Source organism: Peromyscus maniculatus, chromosome 7 (genome assembly GCF_049852395.1).
Source record: "Peromyscus maniculatus bairdii isolate BWxNUB_F1_BW_parent chromosome 7, HU_Pman_BW_mat_3.1, whole genome shotgun sequence".
Lineage (NCBI taxonomy): Eukaryota > Metazoa > Chordata > Mammalia > Rodentia > Cricetidae > Peromyscus > Peromyscus maniculatus.
Genome location: NC_134858.1, coordinates 6334212 through 6354763, shown reverse-complemented (window position 1 = coordinate 6354763; position 20552 = coordinate 6334212). Strand labels below are relative to the sequence as shown.

At 44.3% G+C, this 20552-nt stretch overlaps 1 long non-coding RNA gene across 3 annotated transcripts; it reads left to right on the top strand.

The window, feature by feature from the left end:
* Positions 1–212: 212 nt before the first annotated feature.
* Positions 213–20158, top strand: LOC143274177 (uncharacterized). 3 transcript variants are annotated; one of them, XR_013052602.1, is made up of 5 exons: positions 10883–11326; positions 12477–12686; positions 17988–18163; positions 19269–19500; positions 19594–20158. It is a non-coding gene; the product is annotated as an uncharacterized LOC143274177 (long non-coding RNA). The 3 variants fall into 3 exon arrangements; XR_013052604.1 differs by lacking the exons at positions 10883–11326; positions 12477–12686 and adding an exon at positions 213–330; XR_013052603.1 differs by lacking the exon at positions 12477–12686.
* Positions 20159–20552: the final 394 nt, after the last annotated feature.

The window sequence follows — 20552 nt, the reverse complement described above, 5'->3', positions numbered from 1 at the left end:
GGGTGGGGAGGGGAGAGTAAAGGATAGATGAAAGGGCAGGGTAACTATTAATCACACCAGTCAAGAAAAAGATCACTAGCAAGCTTCCATTAAATATTGGCCAGGAGGATGGACTCTGCCCAGGCCCATCTCTGGGTTCCCAGAAAATGGCCATGTTTTGAAAGGGCTTAAAAAGACAGCCCCACAATTCACCACATTTTCTATCAGGTCCAATCAGGGGCAAGCACACATCCTGACGTATTTCCTGCCTGTGGCCCTCCTGCCCACAGGTGATCAAGCACATCCGTTGCAGATGGGTCAGACACACACAGGACAAACAGGAACTTAAGCGTAAGTGCAAACCGAACTCTTAACCTGCAAGGTCAATGTTTCCTGTCTTCATCTCTCATAACCAAAATGGCTGGATTATCTAGAGAAGGACATGTCGGGGAAGAGCTGCCCAGTCCCTGGGCTGGAGAAGTTTAGGGTAAGGGAGAGGGTATGCCAGTCATGCCCTGTTACAGGTAGGGACTGAGGGATGCTGGGAGAAGCTGGTGGCCAGGTTCGCTTTGGTATGTTAAATAGTCATCTCAGCCCTTTGTGCTGACTTTGAGACCTGGCAATCTGACTTCTTGTTTTTCTCTTAAAGTCTAACAAAATTGGCCTTCAACTTAAAAAGAAAAAGAAAAAGAAAACCACCCTGTGCCTAACTTCTTTTGTTATGGAGACTAAGAAACTCCCCCTAAAGAACCTCAGTTTCCCCACTAACAAAACATCCATAGACAAATGGGTAAAGAAATTCCGATCTAACAAAGCCTATGGTTTAAACGTCTTCAGAAGTTTGTGTGCCGCAGTGACCTTGTGTGTGGGAGGGGAGGTAAAGCTGGAACTGGCTCAGGATGGCTGTTGTCCTTCTGGAGGAAAGGGTCATGGGGGCTTGACCATAAAGGCCAGCTTTCCCAGGTAAGTGTCCTGCCCACTTCCACATCCATACCGTGTCCTCCCACCCTGTTATGACTTATACATAGCAAAAGGGAACTCTTAGATTTCCCTGGCATGCATGCACAAAATCCCAAGGTAGTCTTACTACATGCTACAACACTGATCAACTCGAAAGCATCATACTGAGTGAAATAAATCAGTCACAGAAGGAAAGTATTGTGAAGGGCATCTGATTTCCTGGAACTTGAGTTACAGGCAGTTGTGAGCTGTCATGAGGGTTCTGGGTTCATAGCCCCTGAGACATCCCTCTAGTCCAATAAACAGAAGTCTTTAAAATAAATGTTGAAGATGATGTGAAGGTTGGTGTCAAATGTCAACATGACAGGATCTGGAATAATCCAGAAGACAAGTCTCCAGGTGCACCAGTAAGGGACTATATGAGGGTTCTTGATGTAGAAAGGAAGTAGGTGGGACCGTTTCCCAAGCAGGGACCTGAGACCATAACAAAGGGAGAGAATGAGCCGAGCACAAATGTGCACAGCATTCTGATCAGTTCTCCCAACCTCCTCCCAGAAGCTGGACCAAATGCATCTTTCTTTCCTAATTGCTCCTGTCAGAGTGTTTTCTCACAGCAACTGGCCCAGAACGCACAGGGGCCCGCCTGTCTCTGCTTTTGGGATGCTGAGATTAACATTGTGCCTCATCAAACACAGCAGAGAAATTTTATTTTTTGTCACAACCACAAACAACAACAAAATATTTTAAGCCAGGTAGTGGTGGCACACACCTTTAATCCCAGCACCCGGGAGGTAGAGGCAGGCAGATCTCTGTGAGTTTGAGGCCATCCTGGTCTGCCCAGAGAGTTCTAGGACAGCCAAGGCTACACAGAGAAACCCTGTCAATAGACCAAACAAACAAAACTTTAAAACATTTTTAAACCAGCTCTCTTTCCAGAGTGATTACAGATTTTTTTAGTAATATAAAATTTTGATGTGATGATTTCCCCATCACCATTATATTTATATATCAGAAATATTAACAATTTAAATTAATATCAGCATACCCCTTACTAGTTACAATTTTTATTTATGATATATATTTAAGCAGAGTCATATATAATTAGCACAACCCCTGTGAAACCTCCAGTGATTATGTAAAAAGAAAGTGACTTAAGTTTATAAAAAAATTTTTTTAAGTCTTCAAAAAATTTTTCATTTTTTTAAAAAAAACATTGCCAAGTCAAAACCAGTATTTAGGAGGCAGAGGCAGGGGAATCAAGAGTTTGAATCTAGCTTTGGATACAGAATAAGTTCCAGGCCAGTCTGGGTAACCCTAACTAACCAATCCTACACAGTGATTCGTAGCCAGCACTGCTGGACAAAGAGAGAGTGTAGAAAAGATTTGCAACCAGAGCTTGGAGAGATGGCCCCACAAAGGAAGCTTCATCTCTGAGGAAGGAAACCTGCCCAGCTGCTAGGGATGCTTTAGGACTGCAGTGGAGTGGCCTCAAGAGGCGACAATAATGTCCTCATCTGTGTAGGGTTCCTACGTGGATTAGATGAAATCACAAGTGTGACTCTCTCAGCTGCAGTCATTGCTTCAGGGTGACGTCAGCCCAGAGTCAAGTGCACAACCCAGACTTTAATGGCCTGAGGTTACACCCCACCTCTAAGAATACCAGCAGTGTCTCAGGAAATCTCCTTGCCTTGTTTGCCTAGCAACTCTAAATCGCTTAGAAGTCAGTCTTATGAGAGCAGCAAACCAAACCATTTGTGATAAAACACTTCACAACAGTCAATCTCAATGTGTTGTTTTTATTTTTCCATCTCATGACTTAGAAAAGTGAACACATACACTCAGGCAGTTTTCCCAGACATAAAGCTTGTAAGTGTTAGAGCCTGTATGGACATAGGATCCACCATGAAGTATGTCACCATTATACCATCTGTAGCAGACTGCCACTCACTGGGTGACTCCGAGTGAGCAGAAATGCATTCTTGTGTCTGAAAGTCCACAAAATTGAGTATGAAGGCATGGGCAGATCCGTGGTTCTGATTCCAAGACGGCCCGTTGAATGCTTCATCTACCCATGTTCAAGCCAGAAGAACAAAGAAACCAAAGGTCCAAGCTCCCTTTTGTAACAGAGGTAATCTCACAGCCTCCTAACACTTGCATCAGTTAGGTCTCATTAGGGACCAAATACCTGAGGAGAAGGAACTTAAAGAAGGAAGGATTTGTTTTAGCTCAGAGCTTGAGGATACACTCTGCTGTGGAGTGACAGTGGTGTGGCTCATGGTCGTGTCAGCAGGCATGTGAAGCTGTTCATTCACATGTCAGTGGGTCAGCAACAGAAAGATATGTGTAGACACATATACACGTATGTTATTTTTATATACATATACAAACAGGTTATGTTTATGTATGTGTAACCACATGTCTCAAAGTGGGAGAGCTGTGTGTGATATAACACCAAGACCCTTCCTCAGTTACCAGCATCCCCCAGCGGCCCTCCCACCTAGGCCCCCACAGCCTTCTAAAACAGCTCTGGTTGCTGGGGGCCAAGGGCTCAAACACGTGAGACTGTGGGGGACGTTTCACACTTAAACTGTAACAAATGTCTCAACGTTTAACACTCTAGTAATGTCAACACAATACCGGGTGTGGAAGCCACACACTTGTAATCCTAGCACTTAGCAGTTTGAGGTATGGGAATTTCTCTGAATGTTAGGCCACCCCATCCCATACTACATAGAGTGCATCCAAAGACAGGCAAGGCTGTCTAGCAAGACCCTGTCTTTTAGTGTTTGCACCAAAACCAGCTACATTGGTGTGTGCTTGTAATCTTAGCACTTGGGAGACAGAAGGTGAGGAATCATGAGTTCAAGGCCAGCCTCAGCAACATAGAGTATTCCAGGCCAGTCTGAGCACAGAATGAGACCCTGTCTCAAAAAGACAAACAAACAAAGGACCAAACATTTGGTGTGGGCATGGTGGTGTATATCTGTAATCCTAGCACTTAGGAGGCAGAGGCCATTGGATCTCACCTAGCCTTTATAAGCAGCTTCAGGCCGGTCAGGGCTCCATAATGAGACACTGTCTCAAAAGAAAAACAAACAAAACAAGAAATTAAAAAATTGCAACATGAATTTTGGTGGAGACTGTTATTCAAGTCATAGTAAATCATTCAAAACAAATTCAAAACAGTAATCTATAATCATATCATAGATTTCTGCTTACCACCCAGGTGTTAGACTGCACATTTCATAAAAAACACCATTCTTCCCCTTGTTTATTTATTTACATATTGTTATATTCCAAACCTACCCAACATTTCCCCCTCTGTCTTTTTTGAGACAGAACCTCACTATGCCTGGGCTGGCCTTGACCATGTAATCTTTCTGCCTCAGCCTCCCTGGTGCTGGGATTAGAGGCATGTGTCACCAAAACTTTTAAATAGACTGGTACAAAACAGGCCTTTGATATTTCTTGAAAATGTATGAATCAAGCAGGTCTTCTAAAAATGAACTTTGCATGCTCTTGGCTTTACATTTTCTTGATTTACTTTTTGGGGTAAGGTGTCACTGTGCAGCTCTGGCTGGCATGGAGTTTCAAGCCTTACTCAAACTATTATTGTTTTACTGAGGCTGGACCTTACACAGCTCAGGCTAGCCATGAGGTTGTTTTGTAGTTGAACCCTGATCCTCCAGCCTCCACCTCCCCAGTGCAAGGATTACGGGCATCCACCACACAACTGGCCCTGAGTCAGAATTAACTAGTTAAATTTCTCCAGTTATTTTCAGAAATCATGAGTGATAAATCATTTGAAAACCATAGGAAAAGATAAAAACAAGTCAGCTTCACTTATCCAAGATAGCAGCGAGAATTATAATCATTATTTAACTATTCAAAGACTTCAAAGCAGCCTTTAGAGAAATGAGGGGTGAGCGCATCATAGCCACTCTGCTCACAGGGCTTTGTAAACCTCAATTAATTAGTGTTTATACCCCACCATGAGGTCATTGCATAATAGTAGATAATAATAATTATGTGTTATTATCTCACAAAATGCACTATTACATTGAAACACTCATGAGAATTGTTAAAATTAAAAGGTGCCATCTGGCCAAACCCATAAAAATGATTTTTGTTAAAGAAATGAGTATGGCTCCTTCAATCTGAATCCAGAATGTGATTTGAAGTTGGTGCGGCGCCAGGAAAAGTGGAAGGGTTTTGTTTTCTAGTTTTGTGTTTTAAGGCTGGGGACGGGGTCTGAGAAGAGATTCGGGGCACACACACACACCGGGACACAGCACTGTTTGCCTGTGACCCAAAGGATCCTCACTGCAGCAAGAGCCACGTGCTCTACAGCAGGAGGAAGGGAGTCTGGAGTTGCTGGCCCTCCGCCGATGGTGCACTGTGTGCCTTCTTGTAAAACCGCTTAGGAAGACAGCCAGCGCTACTGGTGGAAGAGTCCCAGTCGCTCTGAGTCGTCAGCGCTGTCTCAAGTGCAAATCAATGCCAGGGTCAGCACGTTCGTTTAGGAGCTGTAAGCCTGAATGGTTTTCCAGTTTTACACAATTAAGTGCAATCTTAGGTAGCTCTGAGTTGTATTATACACTACATAGGGATAATACAGGTCACACAATCTGCTCCTTTCTTCTCTCCCATTCCATAACCCATTGAGGTCCATTAGTGTTACCCACATAAGCATGAGTGTGGGTCCATCTGCTAGAGCCTAGGGAACCTATCCGTGACCATCCTCCCAAGGAAAAATGACTCTCTTCTTCCAACAGCCATCAATCAATAGCTCTTCTGCTACAAATGAGGCCTCCTCAGTCCCTTCCCCACACATGCTGAAAATGTTTCTTTGCTTGATCCTCTCCAGGTTTTATGTAGGTAACCACAGCTGCATGGCAATGGCCATGTCCTGTCCAGTGCAAACAACAGCATTCACAGCTCTTCTCCTTATCCCTGGCTCTCACATATTTTCTGCCCCCTCTTCTGTGATATGCCCTGAGCCCTGTGTGGGATGGAGGGGGTGAATGATGTAGATGTGCCTTTTAGTGCTCAGCATTCAGTCACTTATTCTCAGTGCTTTGACCAGTCATGCCTGTCTATATTAAAGGCTGACCACTGTTTGCATTTTGTTTTGATGACAGGATCTCTCATGTAGCACAGGCTGGCCTTGAACTCATGACTCTACTATCTCTGCCTGCCAAAAATGGAGAGTGCAGGTTTGTGCCAGGATGCTTACCTCCTCTCTTGCAATAAATTCTCTTTAAATGTCTGAGAAAATAAAAAAAAAGTTTCCTTGTTACCAAACAGGCAATTTTTCAGGAGCCTAAGAAAGTCTGTTTTAACTGTCCTTAGTGACGTTTATGAACAGATATGAAAGAGTTGGGGTTGGATATCTTACTGAATGCATGGAACTCGGTGCCTTGAGATTTGTAAACAGAAGTGACTCATGGAGGAGCCTATGAGCAGGGTCAGGATCTCTGTCTGCTCTGTTCCCTCAGGCTCTTCCAGACCCAGCACTTCTGGGGATTTGTCAGTCAACACCTAGATTCCTGACTGACTAGTGTGGCTTTAGGCAGCCAGTCAGTCAGTCACTCTCCAGCTGTAACAGAACTCGAGTACCCAAGGATAATGTGATAGAGCTTTTAGGGTTGTGAAGATGGCTTATCAGGTAAAGCCATCTACTTGTCACATCTGATGGCCTGAGTTTGACCCCTAGGACTGATATGATAGAAGAAGGGAACAGAGTCCCCTAAGTCATCCAATGACCTATTTTAAAATGTACTTAAATCTCCAACATTGAGTTTTCATCATTCTGCTCTTGAAAACAAAAACTCACTGCAGACTCACACTTACAGCCTAATAAATTGTAGATAATCAGATATATTGTAGAAAGGCAGGTGATGATAAAATAAGCCAAATTAGTATAAAATGTTCACTCTTTATTTAAAGTCATTGTATTCATAGCATATCTGAAAATGTTTAAATCAGTATTTTAGCTAGTATATATATATTGTCTATATGCTATAGACATTGTCAAATCTGCAGAATATATAGGATCAGCATATGTTTTCAAAACCACATTCTGAGAATACCATGTAGTTATTTTATACACTGAGCATATTTTAATTCTCATAGGACCATTTTCTCTTACACCAAAAGCATTATCCCATCTTTAGAAGAAAAAAGCCACAAGACTATTTTAAGCACTGAACTATCATTTTGAAATGCCTCTTAATTATGTGGCTTAGATGCTTCTATAATTTATGAAATATTCCTAAGTTATGGCCCTTTTTTCTTAATCAGACCCCAGGACACATGATATGTGAATTTGTTTCTCCGCAGCTGTGTGCTTTCAATCCCTCTTGAGTTGTTGATTTTAGTAAAGTCTCCATGACCTCCAGCTCCTCTCTTCAGATCAACATGGTCAACCTGCTTTGGGGATTGCATTTCCCCCCAGTCTTTCTGTTTAATCTGAAACTGAGATTTTTGTCTGTCATTTTTCTCTGCAAAGCTCTTTTAAAAAGATTTATTTTACTATTTTTATGTGTATGTGTATGCATAAATGTGTGTGTGCTGTTGGAGGCCAGGAGAGAGCAACAGATCCATTGGATTGGAGTTACAGGTGGTTGTGAGCTGCTCCATGTGGTACCAGAACCTAAATCCAGGTCCTCTGCAAAAGCAGCAAGCGCTCTTAACCACAGAGCTGTCTGTCCAGCCCCTTCGTCACAAAACTTCCCTTAATGACTTTTTCGTTTTCACTCTGTGACTTCTGATCAAGCTTCCTGAGGAGACAATTTAATGTTCCTGAAGTGTGTTAGGAAATAAAACAGCAAAGGTAATGGCAAAACTGTACAGCAGGCAAAGAGTTAACCTGGAAAGCGTCAGCGGCTTTTGATCTGTACCTTATGGATGTCAGGAACTTGTAGAATATTGTTTTAAGGAGTGTTACTTTGTTTATGTTGCATTCGTTTAACTCTGTGAAACTGTGATACTTTGCCTGTCTAAAACACCTGATGATGTAATAAAAACTGAATGGCCAATAGTGAGGCAGGAAAAAGGACAGGTGGGGCTGGCAGACAGAGAGGATGTACAGAAGGAGAGATCTGGGAGGAGAGATCTAGTAGCCAGAGAAGGGGTGGACATCAGGGGCCAGCCGCTCAGCCACACAGCAAGCCACAGAGTAAGAGGAAGATTTACAGAACAGGAAAAGCCCAGAGGCAAAAGGTAGACGTGATAATTTAAGAAAAGCTGGCAAGAAACAAGCCAAGCTAAGGCTGGACATTTGTAAGAATAAGCCTCCATGTGTGATTTATTTGGGAGCTGGATGGGAGGCCCCCAAAAGAATAAAAACAAATAACAATAGTAACTATCACCCAGCTTTATGGTACAGGCCTGTAATCCTAGCTACTCAGGAGGCTGAGGCATCATGAGTTCAAGGCCAGCCTGGGCAAATTGGGCAGCCCCTGTTGTCTTTGTCAATCTTCTGCTGCTGTGACAAAATACCCTGACAACGGCAACTGAGGAAATGATGGGTTGAGCCTGGGTTCTCAAGACAGCTGGCAGGAAGATATCCGTGGTCTATCTGATGCCACATGGCTCAGATGGGTGCAGGCCACCCAAAGGCCAGCCTGGGTCATCAAGACCTGGGCAGGCAAGAAGACATCCATGACTCATCTGATGCCATCCAGGTCAGATGGCTACAAGCCACCCTACAATGCTGGGCTGGTGGGTCCCGTTATAATGAATAAGTATGCAGTGGAGAAATGGGAGAGAATGAGATGCTGAATGGTTCATGTGCTGTGGAAAGAGGCAGAATGGAAGAAGTTAAGGTGGTGAGGAGTAGGTTGATATCAGTGGGAGGTCTGTTTGCCACCTGGGCCATGGTAATGTCCAGGTCCAGCTCGTTACCAAAGGCTATGTCTGGGTCTGTGGTCCTACCATAGCCAGGGTCTGTGTGGCTATCCATGGTCCATGTTGCCACCAAAGGCCACAAGGATGCCCAGTGTATGGGGCTGCCACTGGTGGCTATGTAGGTGTCCAAGAGCCATGCTGCCACCAGAGCCACTCGGATCTTGGTGTCCTATGCTGTGATCAGAGGCCATGATGTTGTCCAGGCTAAAGCTGATGCTGAAGGCCATGTCTGAGTCGACATCTGTGAGTCCTATTGCAACTGAGGACTGTGCATGTTGTTGCCCAGGGCCATGCTGCATCTGGGACCATACAGATCTAAATGACACATACTGCTATCCAATGCCATGGTGACATCTGAGCCAGGGCTGCAGCTGGGGACCATGTCTTGGTCCATGGCCCTACTGCAGCCAGGATCTGTGTTGATGTCCGTGGTTCTTGTTGCCATGAGGGCCATGTGGATTTCTGGGGTTTGGGCCACCACTTGGGGCTATGTTGGTGTCCACGGGTCACACTACCACTGGGGCCATGCCAATCTGTGTGCCCTGTGGTGCCACCTGGGGCCACGGTGATATCCAGACCCACAAAGGACCATGTCTGGGTCTGTGGTCCTACCACAGTCAGGGTCTGTGTTGAAGTCCATGACCCATGTGTGTTGTGGGATGTCCATCTGTACACTGTGAATATGTGTCTCTGTCATTGGTTGATAATAAAATTGTTTTGGCCTATAGCCAGGCAGAATAGGGCTGGGTGGGAAGGCCAAATGGAGACACAAGGAGGGCAGAGCAGGGCAGACTCCAGCCGGCCTCTGAGAAAGCAAGATGTGTAGAAAATGAGGTGATGAGCCACGAACCATTTGACAAAACATAGGTAAGAGATACGGGTTAATTTAAATGTAAGAGCTAGCTAGAAATAAGTGTCACTCATTTGCCAAACATGTGTAATTACTATAAGCCTCTGAGAGATTATTTGGGAATTGGTGGTCAGGAGAGAACCATCCGTTTACACATGTGACCACCAAGGGCTGCTCAGAGGCCTGGGTCTGGGCTACAACTTGTGGCCTTGTTGGAGTCTGGGGGCTATACACATCTGAGTGGCCTGCGATACCACTAGGGGCCATGGTGTTGGCTGAGGCCTGGGTTGCTGGTGAGGGCCATGTCTGAGTCCATGGCTCTACTGCAGCTAGGGTCTCTGTTGAAGTCAATGGCCCATGTTGCCATTGAAGGTGGTGTGTGTGGATGATGTTATTTATTTGTCGGCATTATTTGCCAGGCACGAGAAAACACAAGGTACAACAGAACCCACTTTAAGAGTTTTTGTTAGGGAAGGAAATGGTGGAGGAGAGTAAGCCTACTTTAAAAAAAGGTGCAGAGGGTGGAGGGAAGAGGGGGAAGAGAGAGAGAGAGAGAGAGAGAGAGAGAGAGAGAGAGAGAGAGAGAGAGAGAGATGCACACTGCCTCTGGTGAGAGGGAGAGAAAGCAGGGAGTGGGTAGAGTCTGCTTTCATAGGTCACCTCGGCATGTGTTTATGGGCTTACATAGCTACGCCACACATACACATAGATTATGGGATCATGCTGTGTGCAGATTACATGACCATGCTGCACATGGATCACATAGGACATAAGGCCCTGGAGTGACTAAGTGTTTTGCCTGACTGCTGACAGTGTATGCGTGGTCATGTGACTCCAGAATAATAACAGATGACCAGGGTCAGGTCAGCCACCTGCGTCCATGTTGGTGGCACAGGGCCATGCTGAAGCTGGGACCACACAGATCTGAGTAGCCTGTGCTGCCACCCAATGCCATGGTGTTGTTTAGGGCAGAGCTGCTGCTGAGGGCCACATCTGGGTCTGTGGTACTGCTGCAGCTGTGGCCCATGTCTCCTTAGGTAGTCATGGGCACCATGTATGATGGAATCAGAAGGCCATGCTGAGCCAGCCCTGTCCTTCGCTTGGACTGCCCCTTGCTGGTCACTGCAGTTGGAGAACTGGTCCTGACCCTCATGGGAGAGCCGTCCCCTGACACTAGGGAGAGATGGTCCCACCCCTCACCAGGGGCATGGGAGAGCTGACCCTGTGGTGAGGGGTGGGACAGCTGACCCTGATGACATGGGCATAGGGAACTGGCTCCACGTCTTACCTGAGGGAGGCAACCATGGTGGCTTGGACTGACCAGCTCCACTACCACCCAGGCCCACAGCCAGGCCTAGGGTTGGCCCACCTTAATATCTACCCCATCTAGGACCTGCTGGAGCTGGTAAAGAAACTGGACCTATAGAAGGACAACCACAGAATCTCCTAGACTAGGGGTAGCCAAGGGATATCTGAGAGGAGCTTCAGTGAGGATCCTGAGATGATGGTGTACCAGAAATCAGAGGCCTTGAACCAGACCAGTGACTCACTGCAATGAACATTTGCTAGTAAAGTAGATAGGACAAAAGGGTACACTGTGTGACACACTGCTCCCAGTGCCACCAGGTAAAAGGAAAAGATGTTGGAGAGGCGGGAAAGATGGAGGAGGGAAGAGGTTCTTCTGCTGTTTTTTTTTGTTTTGTTTTGTTTTTGTTCTTTGGGGCTTTTGTTTGTTCTTTGTTTTTCTTTTTGTTTTGTTTTTTTCTTTTCAGCTTTCATTTGGGGGGCCACTGCAGTGGGCGGGGGAAGGAAATGGAGGGACTGGGATATAAGTGGAATTGGGATGCATGATGTAAAATTCCCAAAGATTCAATAAAGAAATTATGTTAAAAAAAAAAAGAAAGAAATGAAGGGTCAATGTTGGCTCACAGTTTGAGGGTGCAATGTCCTGGCAGGGAAGTCAAGGCAGCCACAGCTTGAAGAGGCACCTCACCTGGTCACACTGCATCCAGCTGGGAAGAGGAGAGAGATGAACAGTCTAGCTCAGCTCATTTTTATGCAGTGTTCCACCAGATCCCAGGGAACTGAACCATTCACTGATCATGTGGGTCATTCCACCTCAAAGAACCTGGTCAAGAGGTGCCTAAAGGCTTGTCTCCAAGGTGATTCCTGCAAGTTGACAATGAATATTAACAATAATACCTATCTTACATGTTTAAAAGGACCCAGGCTGTAGCTCAGAGGCAGAGCACTAGTCCAGTGTTTGTGAGGCCTCAGGTCCAGGCTCCAGTACCACACACACCTGTGCATTGCCATGGGTTCAGCTTCGTTTTAGGAATATAAATTAGGCGGGCACACCCAGCTTTCCAGCAGGTATTCCTGGGACTCCTTCACTTCCTGCCTCTCCCCACTCATGTCTTCACTTTCTCTGACAACGGCCCATGGGAAACCACACTTCTGAAGAGGCTGCTTGCTTTCCCTGGGTCTCTCCATCATTCTGTCCAAATTCTCCCTACCATCCAATCTTGATGTTCTAGAAAAAATTTTAAGGAGAGGTTCATCAGTATTTTTTTCTTTTCTTTCTTTCTTCTTTTCTTTTTTGGCTATTTGAGACAGGGTTTCTCTGTGTATCCCTGGCTGTCCTGGAACTCTGTAGACCATGCCGGCCTTGAACTCAGAGATCCTCCTGCCTCTGCCTCAGTTCTGAGATTAAAGGTTAAAGGTTTGTGGCACCTCGCCTGGCTCTATATCATATTTTTAAATTTTTCTCTTTTAGTTTCTTCTCTCATTGTTGTGACAGAATATATAATAGAAGTAACTCAAAGAAAGGAGAATTGATGTTGGCTCATGGTTTGAGAAGGAACCATTCACCATGGTGAGGAAGACACGGAAGAGTTCATGTTTACAGGGCTGTGTGGCCGAGATTCCTCACACCTTTGCAGACCAAGGGCTGAAAACAGATGAGAATTGCTGGACAAAAAATGAGGTGGCTCATTTTCTCTAGTTAAGATCTACTCCTGAACATGCCCTCTCCCCCACAAAACAGCACGACCAATTTGGACAAGTACTCAAAGCCATGAGCCTAAGAGGGCATTTGACTCTCAAATCACAGTATTTAATATCCCAATGGCAATGACATTGTAGTTCATTAACATATGAACTGAGGTTTTGCTGTTCCTAAGTGCTCTAATTTTGAAACTTACTTTTTAAATGGTACTAACTGCAAAGCTTGATAATAACTTTTGTGCCAAACATTATTTCCAACTGGGAAAAAATGTTGCAGATTTTTTATGTGTGCATATTGATATTTCTTTTTACAAAAGAATATATTTAAAGCAATGTTAGGATATATTTAAAGCAATGTTTTCTTATTGTTTGCAACCACTTGCAAAATATTTCAGATTTCTTTTTAGGTCATAAAATGTGCCAAATTGTTTTTACTTTGAGAAGGAAATTTAGATGCCTATTTATATATCCCTTCTGTTCAGAAAACAGAAAAAAATGTTTTTGAGGCAAGGTCTCATGGATCTCTAGGCAGCCTTGAGTTCAGTCTGTGGTTGAGGATAGCCTTGAACTACTGATCCTCTTGTCTCCACTTTCCAAGTGCTGTGATTACAGCTGTGTGCTACTGTGCCTGGTGAAAACAGACTTGTAAAGTACCTAATGTGTGCCAGTAGAGTGGCACTCAAGGTTTAAGGATGGTCGCTGCCGAGCTGAGGACCTGAGTTTGATCCCAAGGACCCACATGGTGCAAAGAGAGAATGGATTCCTGAAAGCTGTCCTCTGGCCTTCACTTTGTACCCCAACACATACATATACACACACATAAAATAAATACATTTCATTTACTATTTTTCAAAAAAGCAAAAACTAAAGTAGCTCTCCAACTTAAACACCAACAAAAAATTGTTAGAAGAGTTAGTCTCGCTAACTGCTGAGAATGTTGGCAAAGCCATCTCTTTGAGCCCATAAAATTGGACAAGCAATACTGCAGGTGCTTATGATAGCACAGTGGCCATCTGTCACTGTCAGGTCTTCAGCAATTCCACTTCCTTACAGAAGGTTCACCTCTCTGCCTACTTCAGTTCTGCTACAGTGGTTAATTCTGAGGGCCCTGCCCCCTCCAGACCACAAGGTGTACCAAATGACCCAAATGGGCAGTTGGAGTACTGTACTGTCTCTTTGCTGAGAGAGTGGCATGGCATATTCTAGTTACTGTGAAGAGACATCATGATCAAGGCAACTTATAGAAGAAAGAGTTTATAGTGGTTACAGTTCCAGAGGGCTAGAGTCCATGACCTTCATGGCAGAGAGCATGGCAGCAGGCAGGTGGTCATGGTGTTGGAGCAGTAGCTGAGCGCTCACAACCTTATCTGTAAGTAGGAGGCAGAGAGAGAGCTAACTGGGAATGGCAGGGACTTTTGAAACCTCAAAGCTAACCCTCAGTAACACACTCTTTCCAACAAGGCCACATCTCCTAATCTTTCCAAACAGTTTCACCAACTTGGGACCAAGTATTCAAATATGTGAGCCTATGGGGGCCATTCTCATTCAAACCATCACAGGACACATGGACCTCAGAGAGCCAGCAGTTCTCCTTTAACTTTGCTCTATGTTCTCTGGAACAGCAAGACTCAAATATAGGTAGCTTTGGAGTTGATTGTCCGACCTATTATAAGAGAGAAAACCGCAATTAAAAGTTAAAGCTAGAGTTAGGCATAGAGAAGCTTTCAACGGTGCCATATGTAAAGTCAGATGTGCCGCTGACTTTCCATTAAGTACATCTTTCCCCTTTAAAAGGTCCCCTTGGATGGGACTGTGAGCCCCACCCTACCTGAGCAATTGGTGGCTTCTGGAGGATGGAGAGTCAGCTCCTGCTCTATCACCCTGCTCCAGTATCTGGAGGATGGAGAGTCGGCTCCTGTTCTGTCACCCTGCTCCAGTATCTGTAGGATGGAGAGTTGGCTCCTGCTCTGTCACCCTGCTCCAGTATCTGGCCCTACACCCAAGTATATGAGCAGTGCAAATTGGACTCAGTGGGTTAAAAAAAGACACAGAGAGAAAAAAATTGGGAGGAACTGGAAGGAGTGGGTGGACCTGGAAAGAGTTAGGGGAGGAGTAAGGAATGAATATGATGAAAACACATTGAATGCACATGTGAAATTCTCAAAGTACCAATAAAAATGTTATATTAAAACAACAACAGGGCAGGCATGGTGGCACGCACCTTTAATCCCGGGACTCGGAAGGCAGAGACAGGAAGATCTCTGTGGCTTTGAGGCCAGCCTGGCCTACAGAGCGAGCTCCAGGACAGCCAGGACCACAGAGAGAGACCCTGTCCCAAAAGAAGAAAAACAGACAGTAACAGCAAAGTTGTGGAGCCAACACTGTTCAAGTCCATTTGGTCACAACTGACTGATTTCCGACTAATAGAAAGAGTTGAATGCGATGGCATGAGAAATGGAAAGACCTGTACAAGTAAAGGGTTAAGAGTCTGTCTTAAGGAATGCCACATCATCTCTGCAGAAAAATATACGATAAATATCATGAGACAGAGTGACCTTTAGGAAATTGTAGTCAAGACTGTGCCAGGGCTGGAGAGCGCTGATAAGAGTTCACACTGCTCTTCCAGAGGACTGCAGTTTGGCTTCTGTACCCATAGGAGGCAGGTGACAATTCTCTGTGACTCCAGCTCCTGAGGATCCATTGCCCTCTTCCATCCTCCAGAAGCCCCTGCATACATGTGACACACGCTCACAGACACACACATGCATACACATAAATGAAAATGAAAACAATCTTTAAAAAAAAAGGCAGTACCATGTGGGGTCCCTTGACAAACACATTTATAATCATAATATAGTCTTTATTTATATCTCATATGGTTTTTAACCAAAAGTAAAGAGGGCACTCCATTCTAGGAAGGAAATTTTTGTGCAAGACAAATGACTGATATCCTAGACGGAACAACATGTGTATTAAAGACCATCCTACACGACAGTGTCAAGAGCTGCACAGAGAACTGGAGAGACAGCTCGACAGGCAAGAGCCATTGCTGCTCTTCCAGAGGGCCTGGGTCGAAAGCACAGCACCCACTTGGTGGCTCCCAACCATCTGTGACTCTAGCTCCTGAAGACATAATGCCCTCTTCTGACTTCCACAAGCACAAGGCACACACGCGCACAGACACACATGCAGGTAGAACATCCATATACATAAAATAAAAAAATAGATAAATCTAAAGAAAAGATTTTTAGAGTTTCCTATAAATGTTCACCATGGAGCCAGTTCATTGCCTGAAGTGCTGGTTACACAAGATGAGGATCTGAGTTCAGATCTCTAGCTCCCCCCAAAACGCCAGGCATGTCTATGTGTGCCTGTAGTCCCTAAGCTAGAAGGCTGAGCCATGAGGATGGGTAGGCATTCCAGCTGATCAGTGAGCTCCAGAACAACGAGAGGGCTTGTATCAAACAATAAGGTAGAGAAGACACCCAGAATCAGCCTCTGGCCTCCACACATGCACACCCACACACAGACTCACACCTCACATCCATCATTTGGCTGTGGTCTGCCACAACATTGTTCCCATTCCTTTATATAATGTACGAACTGTGTTTGCCTCTTCAAAGTGAACATTCGAAGAACAGACTGCTATGATAGTTTGTGTTTTGGTCTCTTGTATGATGATAGCTTCCCCTGTCCACCCTTCCTCCACCCGTACTAAACTAGATCGCTACCTTAAAAGGCAAGGGACAGTGACAGTGTTTGTCGCTGTTGGAATGAACTAACCAAACAGCTGTGGTTAGTGTGCAGACATTTAAGATGCTCGGAAGGCAGATTGTCTGGATATCCCAGGACAGAACTCCATTTAGAACTCAGTGCACAGGCAAAGTGAAAACCTCAAAGACGAAACCTGGAGGCCTGGCTGACCTTTGTAAGTACAGCTCGAGGCCAGGCAAGGAGAGCAGAAACTGTGAATAGGCCCCGTCGATGTGTGGGCAGATGATTTATTTACACATCAGAAAATAAATAGGAAAAATCTGTTTTTAGTCTGTGTACTTTCCTCTTTACCAAATGGAAAGGCCTTGTGATTTTGCTGAACATCCGTCCAGGCCTGTCTTCAGTCTCCCTGTGTAGCCACGGCCAACCTTCAACTCCTGATCTTCCTCTACCTCCTGAGTGTTGTGATTTCAGGTGTGCAGTACCATACCCAAACAATGCTATGTTTAATTACTGAATATAATGACTATTTGAGCACACACTCTATAGGACAGGGAAAGAGAGTGGCAGACAGGAAAATTAAATACTGTTTCCAAGTGGAGAAGTCAAATGTGGATGTCCAACCTATAAAGGGAATCATAGAGAAATTCATCTACTTGGCTGGATGAAAAAGGAGGGTTTAAAACCTTGCAGTTGGGGCTAGAAAGATTACTCAGGAGTTAAGAGCCCTGGCTGCTCTTCCAGAGAACCTGGATTTGATTCACAGCACAGGAATGGTGGTTCACAACCGTCTGTAACACCAGCTACAGGAAGTCTGATACCTTCTGGCCTCCATAGGCACTGTATGCACAGGACACACAGACAAGATATATTCGGGCAAAGCATGCATATGTATAACATTAAGAAGAACAACAGCAAACCTCACGGCTGGGCTCCTCATTAGCCACTGTCCTACTGATTTAAGAAGTCTGCATTTACCTTACTATAACGAGTCTTTCTCTGTCCCTCCAGTCAGCTGGCAAATAATGACACAGAGACTTCTTATTAATTATGAAACTCAGCCTATAGCTTAGGTTTGTTCCTAACTAGATCTTATAACTTAAATTAACCCATTTATATTAAGCTGTGTTCTACCATGTGGTGTTAGCTCTCTTCCATTGTGTGCCTCTTGTCTCCTCTCCGTGTCTCCTGTGCATCTCGATTCGTCCTCCTCTTTATTTCTCTCCCTGGAAATCCCACTTATACCTCCTGCCTAGCTATTGACTGTTCAGGGTTTTATTACACCAATCACAGCAATAAATCTTTACACAGTGTACAAATATCCCACCACACTTACTTACTGGTTTCTGTTGGGATCAGATCAACCAATAATGTGTGTGTGTGTGTGTGTGTGTGTGTGTGTGTGTGTGTGTGTGTGTGTGTAAGTAATACTCTGTGAAGCCAGGAGACACAAGACAAGGCTAGAGGAGACAATTTTGTTGGGGATGACTGGGGAAGGCTTCCAAAGGAATCAGGGTCTCTGTAAGACTTCAAAAATGATGGCTTTTTTCTTTTTTTCTTTGTGTAGGCATGAATACTCATAAGAAAATCATGGGTGTGACATTGTACACCTGTCATCTCAGCACTGAGGAGGCAAGGTCAGGAGATCAATGTCATCCTCAGATACATAATGAGTTTGAGACAAGCCTGAGCTACATGAAACAAAACAGAACAGAAGCTGGTGATGATCTTGGAATGCTACCAGTAAGTAAAATCAGGAACTCTATAGATGCTAAAAGACATATAGCCCTCTTCAAGTGTTTACTGTAGTTTAAGAAGAAAAAGGCTTGTTTGAAGCTGGAATATGAGTTATCCTCTCAAACCACCGAGGTGTACAAGTTGCCATGGCCTCTAGGGTCAAGAAACACTTGTTCTGATAATGAAATGTAAACAACTAAGAACAAGAAATACAAATCTAAGTGTGCACTTGGGCTGCCTGGCTTTGTTTCGTAAAGTCGGTCTTTCACTTGCCACTCCCTCCAGTCATATTTAGTGGCTAGTTGAAGCAGGGGTTACAGATGCTTACTGTTCTTGCAGAAATCCAGACTCAGTTCCTAGCACCCACATCAGGCTGCTCAAAGTCACCTGTGTGTAACTCCAGTTCCAGGGAATCTGATGCTCTTCTCTGACCTTCGGGTATCTGCACACACTATGCACATAAACACATGCAGTTATACATACTTGCATGAACAGAAATAAGTGAACATATAAAATTATATTTACACATGGGGGACAGAATTAAACCAAACATATTTTCTGTCTGTCACTCTTCATCCCAGTCCTAACAGGTGATTCTGTATCATCTCATATCCTCGTAGTTTGCATTTTACATGTAGGCCAGAAAATTAGTCTCATAAATAAAACCAAATGTTGTATTTAAGGCTTTGTCCTGTTTTCACAGGTAAATGGAACCCAATCACATATACCCTCTCTCTTATAGTCCCAGAAAAAACGATAGCCAAAACCAAGTAACGGAGCCCTAATGAATGACAGCGTTGGGTGTGCTGTCACATGCCTGCGATCTCAGAATTCAGGAGGGAGAGGCAGAAGACTCAGGAGTGCATTGTTACCCTAGGCTACACAAGTTTGAAGCTAACCTGGTTGTCTTAAAAACATGTTTTAAAAAACAAAAACTCCTGGTAAAGCCAGAACTGGGAAGTTGAGTCCAGGAGATTCTGTGGGCTTCAGACCCTGTCCTGCATGGTTGAAAGATGAATGCCAGCCACAATTCCAGCTCATCCGTATTCTTTAACCATGCTTTGGATGGAGGTTCCAGTAACAGTTTTCCATCTTTCTGTTCTATTTTTAGTTCTGATGATGCATCAACCAAAATGTAATCACCAGGTTCCTTTTGCCTTATTGGAAAACTACACTTTAACTTCAGCAAAGTTCCAGAAAGTGAGGGCAAACACATTTTCTGGAAGATTCCCTGGTGGACAAGTAATACCTTTGAAATATAACACTGGAATCAAATTACATGAAGAAGAGGAATATTACAATTACTCTATACTTTTGTTTTTTCTTCACCCTATGAGAGCAAGGTGGGTTCAGGGTACCCACCTTGGTAAGGGATAAATGTTTTTTTCTGGGCCAAGAAGGACAAAACCCAATTTTACTTCCATTTCTTCCTTCAGGAGATGTTTGTTGATACTGTCTGATGTTTAAAGCAGTTATGAGCAAGATGAACAAGATGATGTGTTTCTTTGATTTAAAGAGAGTCAATAATGTGAGCAAAGATGTGCATTCAAATGTGTAGAGAACGTCACAGCTGAGTGTAATGGCGCACGCTCCTAGCACATGGGAGGCAGATCTCTGCATTTGAGCTCAGCCTGGTGTATATGGTGAGTTCTAGGCTATGGAGACTTTATCTAAAAATGAGAGATTTGAACTCTTGCCAGATCTGTATTCATTCAGCAAGTTGTGACATCATTTCAACTTCATCTGTAATGAGTGTGTCATTGAAAATATCTCACAGGGGCAGGAGAGATGGCTCGGTGGTTAAGAGCCCTGATGCTCCTGTAGAGGACTCAGATACAGTTTACAACACCCACATGGGATGGCTCAAAACTTCCTGTAACTCCAGCTCCATGGTATCTGATCTCCTCTTCTGGCCTCCAAGGGCACCTTCATTCATATGCTCATTCACAAACAAACATACACACACACACACACACACACACACACACACACACACACACACCATTAAAGAAGTGAAATAAAAAAAAATTGTCTGTCTCTCTTATTCTTTAGCCAATAACAATGAGATGACTTTTGTGGAGGCACCCAGAAGACAGTCATCGTTATAGACCTTTCTTAAAATGCGCTTCACAGGATAGCAGCACCATCATCACGCAGGACCCCATGGAATTCTCTTGGGCAACACAGCAGGACTTGCTGAGTAGGGAGGGCCATGAAACAAGCTCTCTAGCAGACCCCTCCGCATACCTCTGCACACTCTAGACTCACACTTGTGCTGATGACTCTCAACATGTTTTATGACTTGTAGAGACAATCCCCAAAGTTAACACTTAAAAAATAAAGCTTCTTGTTTTGATTTATTTTAGCCCAGGCTGACATGGAGCTATGTAGCCAA